This window comes from Pinus tabuliformis, chromosome Q (assembly GCF_031772625.1).
Source record: "Pinus tabuliformis cultivar Carrire ecotype Pingquan chromosome Q, CPIR1, whole genome shotgun sequence".
NCBI classification, from domain to species: Eukaryota; Viridiplantae; Streptophyta; class Pinopsida; order Pinales; family Pinaceae; genus Pinus; species Pinus tabuliformis.
The window spans coordinates 927,120,491-927,129,773 of NC_142296.1; positions in this window are offsets into that span (position 1 = coordinate 927,120,491).

The following is a 9,283-nucleotide window of genomic DNA, read 5'->3' on the forward strand; positions in this document are numbered from 1 at the left end:
TAAGTATCTTAGAAGACCTCCATCATCAAAGGAAAAGAAACATTTGCAAGTCAACGATCTTTAAGATCCTATGATGAAATCTTCAAAATAAGGTTCATGAACCAAGGTAGATGTATCATTGGGAATCCATTCGTGAGATTCAAGAAAAGGATGATATGCAAGCAAGCTAAGATGAAGCAAGAAGGGCCACACTAGAGGATGATCAAAGGAGAATCAAGATGAGGTATGTATGCATCAAAGTTTATCCATGTTATCATTTGTATATTATTGATTCATGGGATAGTTCTATAACATGATCAAGCATGAAAGAATCTATTTCACCAAGAAAATGCTCGAAGGCATGTACCATAATGCAATGAAGGTCAACAAAAAAATATGCTCACATAAGGAGCATAATATTTCTGACTAAGAAGCAAGAAGTAATGCTGACAAGTCCATTAAGAAAGCATTGAAGGAATGCTCTCACAAGAAGAATTATATGGTTTACCTATCTATCAAATAAGAATAAAATGAAGAAAGAGATCAAGCATGTGGAATAACACCATGATTACCAAGAATCACTTGACAAGATATTTTGAAGATACCTCCCGAAAGAAGGAAAGGAAACTATGATAAAGAAAGAAAGGACCCTTGACAACTATGAAGGCCTTGGAGATATAAAAGGTGTAGATAACTGATTCTACTCTATAAAGATGTCATGGTGAAGAAACCATCCAACAAAAGAAAAAGAAATGTTGAAGCAATATCAAGATGAAGTCATGATGGGCTACTAGGTAAAAACTTGTAAACAAGCAAGTACAACGAAGAATCCATGAGAATAATATTTTGAAGCATGGACAAGATGACAAAAGAGTAGCCAAGATGAAAAGGAAACCTGATATATGACATGATAGCCACTTTCCTCGAATAAATCAATGACATGAAAAATAAACGAGGAAAGTGATCGATGGATGGTGCCCTACCTAGAAGAAGTTCGAACAAAGACTTCATGACATCAATAAAGGAAGGAGATCAAGTAGCTGAAGGACCCACGAATAATAAGATGTTGATGAAGGAAAGAGTTCCTAGTTAATAGGGAGCTATGATAGGTCCTTGATCAAGAGGGACTTTTGGATCACCCCTGATTACAAAGGAGTGACATTTGTGTTTTCCATTTCATGGGTCATGCACTAGAACAAGACTAACGACCATAAGTCTAGATGAAGAGCATGAATGGAAATATAGACACAAGATAGACACTAAATTCTTGCATTCAATTGGGAAGAAAGAATGGGAGGATTAGGTAATCATTTGGCATCCAATACTCTTTGAGGATGTGTAGGGAATCCGAGACAAGAGTAGGCAGGATGACCAATATTCTTTAAGGGCTGGGAACCCAAGATAAGAATAATCCTAGAAGGTCATACTCAAAGAAAAACTGGGTGGGTATGTACCTTGAGAGACAATTATGAAGGTGTCTATAAATCATTGGTCTCGCTAGCATTGTAGCTCATGGTCTCGCAATGAGATGGAGCTATAAGTAAAGGCCTTACACTATGAAAATGCTGATGGATATGATGCTATAACGAATGGGTTTCTAATCTGGTTTATCTTATGTGAATTCTTCAAGATTGATAATAGCCAAACACTTTGTAATGTTGTATGAATACCTCCCTAGTTAAGAGGGAGTGTTGAAGGAAGTGTAACTAGGTTCGGTCTTCATAGATGTAGTTTTGTTATTTGTACTTATTCAAGAAAATAAATATTATTTTTATAATATATGTGAATGAGTTTCTTTCTCATTGAAGTAGGTCTAGCACATGTCAAAGTGCTATAGGTGATTCAAATAGTCAAGAAAAAATATTGAAGGCCTTAAGGGCATGTTACACTATGTATAAATATATATTAAAGTCAAAGGGAAACCTCCAAGCAAATTCAAGTCTAATCCTATGTAATGACACCTTCAAGAAGATCCTCCAAGCATGCTACAACACCATGGAAAATATTTGAAGACTGCTCAAAATATCATCCACCAAACTTCCCTCAAAGTTGGCCTACCAACAACCCTCAAAGTCAGTCTACAAGAAACTAGTCAAGTCAGCCTACGAGTCGGCTTAAATGGAGGGATAATCCTCTATTTATAGAGGCTGCCCACTCCAAACATAACATATAACTCAAGCTATGAAATCCATAACAAAAGATAAATATAACTCAAGGTATGTAGATGTACGCCAGTACCTTGAGCATGGCACGTACCCTCTCACATTTCTATCAGAGAGAAGAGGGCATTGCACCTGAAAGAATTAACATATCAGTCAGTGCATGGAGTGCTTTACAGAAAGCACAATAATGGAGTTTTTCTCAAGTGCCTGGAGGCACAAGAATTAGAGAAGGTAATTCAATATCTGCACGATAGACCCGCCGGGGGTCACTTTGTGGGGAATAACATGGAAGACAAGGTTATGCGAGCCGATTTTTACTAGCCCACATCATTCAAGGATGCGCATGCATATGCCCGCAAATGCCCAGTCTGTCAGTGATGCGCTAGCAGAGCACGAAGATTAGAAGCCCCACTACACCCTGTTGTAGTGACTGAGCCATTCCAACAGTGGGGCCTAGACATTATTGGGGAAATTTTCCCTCATTCGTCAAAGAAACACCGGTATATCCTAACATCAACTGACTACTTTACACGGTGGAAAGAGGTAGTTCTACTCAAACAAGTGGACAACCAAGAGGCCATGAGCTTCCTCCAACAGAATATCATCTCACGCTTCGGTGTTCTGGTATCACTTGTTTTTGATAATGCAACTTATTTTTCATCTTTGAAACTCTATGAATTTGCATTATAGAATGGTATTGTGTTAAAGCATTCATTGAATTACTATATGCAAGGAAATTGTCTATTAGAGTCTACAAATAAGAACCTCATCCATATAATCAAGAAGAATATTTTCTTTGAACATCGTAACTGTCATACTGCCCTGACGAATCCACTATGGGCTGACTGTGTAACACCTGAGCCCTCTCTGAACACCTCACTGTACTTCCTGGTCTATGGTAAAGAAGCCATCCTCCTACCTAATATCGACTTGCCTGGTCTTCAGCTTTCCCAGGAATCCCAAGGCAAGCCTTGTCAGCTAGTTCGACGTAGGATGGATGCTCTCTATAAGCTCCAGGAAGAAAGAATGAAAGGAAAATAAAAATTCATACTCCACCAGAATCGTATCAAGAGGTGGTTCGATAAGAAGTCTGCAGGGAAAGCTAGCTGCGAAGTGGATGACTTAGTTCTGAAATGGGATAAACCCCATGAAGACAAAGAAAAACATATGAAGTTCCAGTCCCTATGGATGGGCCCATACACATTTCACGAGAAGCTTGGCCCACACATGTATCATTTGCAATCACTTGACAGGAGGATTGACAACCTTCCCGTCAACGGCCAAGATCTCAAGCATTATTTCCAATAGGTCGGGTTGCGCCCATGCCATGTACATAGTCTGCTTGCTGCTTTTTGTTTTCATTCGGTTGGTTTTCATTATTATCTTTGCTTTCGCTTTGTTTTATTTTGCTTACTATTTTTGTTCACATTCATTTTGTTGGTTTGATATATTACTATTTTTGTTTCCAGAAATAAGTGCTGCCAAATACTACTTTTTGTGTTTTGAATAGAGTATGTGGCTTAAATTTGAAGAGACTTGTGACACTGCAACACTTGGTCAGTCTTGTGTCCATTTTCTTTGTGATTGATTACAATATTCGACCGATGAAGTCCTGATGGAAAATACAAACCATCTGTAAGGGAAGCTTTGGTCCAACTGTGAACATGTGTCCACACTAGGAAACCCCATGCCTGTACTCAGCCTTCTTCTTTGTGTGTTGATGCTAATCCAATTAGTAGAAACAGAGAAGGGGAAAATCTAAATGAGCAAACCTATGTCAGATGTCTTACATGCTTCTCTGAAGGAACAACCTCTTCTCTCAATAAGTCGGGATCCGTCTTACACCCTAAAAATAAATAAGTGCCTATGCATAGTTCTCTTAAAAAATACAGAGGCAAAAGAAGAGAAAGGCTTCCCACACAGACAATTGAAGCATGCAACTCCACCGGGGTACTGACCAAGCTCGCTGGTAGTGGAGCAATGTGTGTGTTCCTGCGTGACTTCATCGGGGTATTGTCCAAGCCTACTGGCAGTGGAGCAATATCAGAGATGAAAACTTATACTCTGAAAATCTTCAACTCGCAAACTAAAATACCCTTCCCAAATTCGAAACACTGAGATCTAAGCTGAACTTTTGATTGTGTTTGACTAATTTGGCAAAAGGTGAACCATGTATTTCCAAGGGGTAAATGGGGAAACTGAAGTAACTTGCATAGCGATTCAATACTTCTCGAAATACCAAGGTCCTATGCTAGCAATAAACTGAAACAGAGAAGCTGGAGTACTACCAGTGTGTCACCAAGTGTTGTAGCGGCTACAACCACCCTCCAAAATTTTGGCCTACATCAATTTCATAGCCTCCCTTGAAGAGTTTCACTTGATGACTTCACACACTCGAGTTCACTCCATGAGCCCGTGTGAGTCTTTACATTCACCTTGATTGTTCATTGCACTCAAGTCTATGCATGTTGATGTCTAAGTCATGCTTGCGACCCTATTATGGTTATGCTCAAAATCTTTGCTTTGTATGTGTTTGATGTGTTCGCCATGAAAGAATCTATTTCACTCACACACGGAGTCACATTCATTGTCACGTAAGCATCATCTCGATCATGAACGACCAATCATGAGTGTCACGCTTGTTGCTTGCACCGTCGGTCAGTCATGTTGAACATGTGTATCTGGATGGTTTGGTCGTTTCGTCATCAAGTCATGCGAGTGTGTGTCTGTATGATCACCTATGCATCTTTCGAATATTCACACACTTAGTAATTTTCACTGAATTTTTGACAACCAGAGACATCATTGACATTCAGACCATCACATTGCTTTGGACTCGATCAAATGTCAACCAGAACAACACAAAAGCGCCAAGTTACTTCTTTCAAGCTGTGCTACCTGCAAGCAATTCAATCAGCACTCATGTTGGCCACCCAGACAATCGACTGACTGTTCATCTTAGAAATTGCGTAGTGCTCATGAACAGACCTCCCACTGCCCATATTCATCTCAGCTCAGAAATTGTGTAGAGATGATCAGTAGGCCGGCCTTCCGACCTTAATGCAATTTTCCCAGCCAGCAGTAAGCTGCCTATTCCCTCTAGGAATTGCGCAGTTTCTGCTACTAGTGACTGAGCAACCAACTGGAATTTGCTTCTAGGAATTGTGCAATTTTGGTTGCCAGCGACCCCAGTGGCCAACTAACAATTCCCTCTGAGAATTGTGTAGATCTGGCTGCTAGTGACCCCAGTAGCCAACTGGAATTTCCCTCTGGGAATTGCACAGATCTGGCTACTAGTGACCCCAGCAGCCAACTGGAAGTTCCCTTTGGGAATTGCGTAGATCTGGCTACCAGTGACCCAACATCCAACTGGCAGTTCCCTTTAGGAATTGCGCAAGTCTGGCTGCCAGTGACCCCAACAGCCAACTGGAAGTTCCCTCTGGGAATTGTACAAATCTGGCTACCAATGACCCCAACAGCCAACTGGTATTTCCCTCTGGAAATTGCGCAGATCTAGCTGCCAGTGACCCTAGTAGCCAACTAGAAGTTCCCTATGGGAATTGCGTAGATATGGTTGCGAGTCTCTCGGGTAGTTCCCTAGAAAAATTGCACAATCCCTGCCTACTGATCCCTCATGTAGCTTGACTCGTTCCTCAGGAAAATTGCACAAATTTGGCTATCCATCCCTTTCTGACTGTTCATTCTAGAAAATGCACAGAGCATGCCTCCATGCTCTCTTGCAACCTAGACTACCCCTCCTAAAATTTGCACAATTTTGCCTCCTAGTCGAGCCAGACCTTGTAGAAAGTAACTGTCGACTCAGATTGCCTGTCTACATTCCTGAGTGACTCTTGCACATTTTTCATCAACAGTTACCTAGAGCCATCATTTGACATCAGAACCCTGTTGCCTCTCCCAGTCACCTGCATTTGAATGATCATGTGTCATGGTAGACTGGGAGGTTTTGGATTTGATGTCGTCTTGTCATGAGTGATTGCAGGTATAGGTACACCCACAAACATGTCAAGACAACGAACGAGATGAATGAAGGGAGCACATGTAGATGGACATGTTCACCAATGGACAAATGAACGAAGCATGTGAAGCAGACGGATGCGACGAACATGCACCTTCGCGAACAAGTGAGCCTGTCAAGCCTTCCAACATGAAAGCAAGGAACAAGCAAACCAAGGACCATCGAAGACTCCGTGCACTTCACCAAGAGGAGGTGAAGCTATGATACACCATGAAGACATCTATCATTTAGCAACACTATAGCTCAACATGCACTCTAGCAGCAGCACGAATGTACCAACATTGTCTTGTCAAGTCATGTCGATTCAAGTCATGAGTCATGTTTCCCACATCTCCACTATGGGCTTGTTGTCAATCAATGTGATGTAATGTGGAAGTCCAAGAGACCCACTTGTTTAACAAAGAGTCATGTAATTCGGAAAGTCATGGAAGTCGAACAGCCACAAGGGTTAGTTTCACCCTTGGCTATAAATACCCCCCTCATTTGTACATGAAAGGACTTTTCACCTCAAATCCTCCCACATAGCCAAGAGAGTCTGTAATCTTTTCTTTGAGGAGTAAGTAGTGGCTCCAATGCCCCGCTGACAGAGTTAGTGATGTATGGTGTAACGCTGTGTCTTGGAAATTTCGCTTAAGTGAGAATCCTGTCAACATGCCAACACGTTTTCACACATGTATTGTATTTGTTGTAAGACTGATCTTTAACACTTGTAATGCACGTTGCTTTAACCATGTGTTCTACATACGAACTGATTCATTTGTTGTAATGCGTAATATATTAATGGAAATGTGTTGAATATGCTGTTAATGTTGTCCCATATGTGTCAATTGCTCTGTCGGACATCAGACAAACCTTTCACATGAACCTTGCTATAACAATCGTTGCACTTGTCTCAGACTGATCCGTGAGTGCTGTACATGTTATCTTACCTTGTATGTTGTGACTATCACGTTCGAGTGGACTACTCTGTCGGAAGCTATGTATGTCCTTTGTGTTGTGTGTTCCTAGCTGAGTTGGGACTGATCCCTTTCAACATGGAACTCACCTTCACCTTTTACCCATCACAGTGAAAGAACCATTGACACAAGTACACTTACACTCACCAGGCACATGACCTCACTTCTCGAAGACAAAGTGAACCACTCTCGTGTGTTGAAAAGCAAGAGTTGAGGAAAATCCTTAAGACAATGGCAACTGGGCCATAATACCGGATGGGACTCCCACACCAAATGGTGTGAGGTCTAGTTGGGACTTCATACCGGGGATCCCTTGAATTTTGGCGGGTCCAACACCATCAATAGATAGGAAGGGGAATGAATCTACTTAAGGAGCATAAGGGGCTCGGGGCTTGGCTACTCAAATAGATCCTTCAATATATTCGAGTCTTGAAACCCTCCCATACCATAAATGCATGCATCTATCATAACCATGTCAAATTTCAATGCATACAAGCACAAAATAAAAAAAATTCAATGATTGCCCCATTCACAACCCCCTCTGTGCGAGGTCAATTATTTAAAGCATAATTTCCATTGATTTCTAAACCTTAAGTGAATTGAAAATTTCCCAACCTTGAGAGCATCGACTAGAGAATTGAACCAGTGACCTCTTAGTTGAAAATTAAGGTGCTTTGACAATGGGTACTCAACCAATTGAGCTTATCCTCAAGGATAAATACATACTATGATAAGGACACTAAAAAATAATAAATAATTTCATCTCCTTGACATTTATGTTAAAAAAAGTTTATTTGATTGTCGAATTCTTTGTGTGAGTCATATTTGAGTCTCAAAACCCTCCCATATTGTCAATGATTACATATACTATAATGATTTCAAATTTTGGTGCATAGAAGAGCACACTGAAAAAATTTCAACATTGGCCCCATTTGCAACCCCCTATGTGTGGGGATAATTAATTAAATCATTATTTTCATTGATTTCTAAATGTTAAGTGAATTGAGCATTTACCTGACCCCAAGAGCATCGAGAGAATTAAATCTGTGACCTATCAATAGAAAATTAAGATGTTTTTGTTATGAAACCAGCTAACAAAAATATAGATCAACAAATTAAAAAGTATCCTCTTCGAGGGGGAAAACTCCTTTACATTACATAAATAAATAATTATTGGATGATACAAATGACAAGACCTCCTTTGTATATATAGGAGTCTAAGGGGTCATAATATAATCAGAGCCTACATAAAAATAATAATGTAAAGGAAAAAAATAACAATAGTGGGCTTCTATGCGGCACCAAAATAACAATATGGGGGCTACATGGGCACAACAATAACAATAAGGGGGCTACATGAACAATAACAAGGGGGGGCTACACTAGTATTATAGGGACTTAACATGACCCTCTCCTTCAAAAACGTGTTGTCCTCAACGCTTGAGTAGTTATGGATGCTTTTGTATAAATTTCTCATCGTCCCATGTGGAATCTTCAATGGGTAAGTTCTTCCACTTAATGAGATACTCAAAAATTGATTGATTTTGTAGCCGACAGGGTCTTGTTTCCGTGACTGCTTCAGGCTAAAATATGATTGTTCCTTCTTTGTCAAGTTCTGGCAACACTATTTGAATTGGAATATTGTTACTGATAACCTTCTTTAAGCATGAAACATGGAAAACTAGGTGCACTCAGGAAGATGCAGGCAACTCCAATTTGAATGCCACAGTACCAATCTTTTGCAACACCTTGTAAATACCATAGTACTTGGGTGATAATTTATTATCCTTCTTAGTTTTCTTGAGAGACATTTGTTTGTATGGTTGTAGCTGTAAAAATACTTAGTCACCTACATCAAAACTTATTTCACCGCGATGTTGAATCTCCTTGTTGTGTCAATCGATTCTGCACCATAGTGAGGTTATCCTTTAAGAGTTGGAAACTTTTTGTTGATGCTCGATGTGATATTCCATTGATTGAAACTTAGAATTTTCTCTTAAAGATTATGTGATGGATGGTGGATGATATCCATAAAGGGGAATAAATGGGGTCATTTTGGTTGCAGTATGGAAGGAAGTGTTATACCACCATTTAGCTAGAGGTAACCACTTGACCCATTGTGTTTGTTTATCAGATACAGAGAAAGAAAG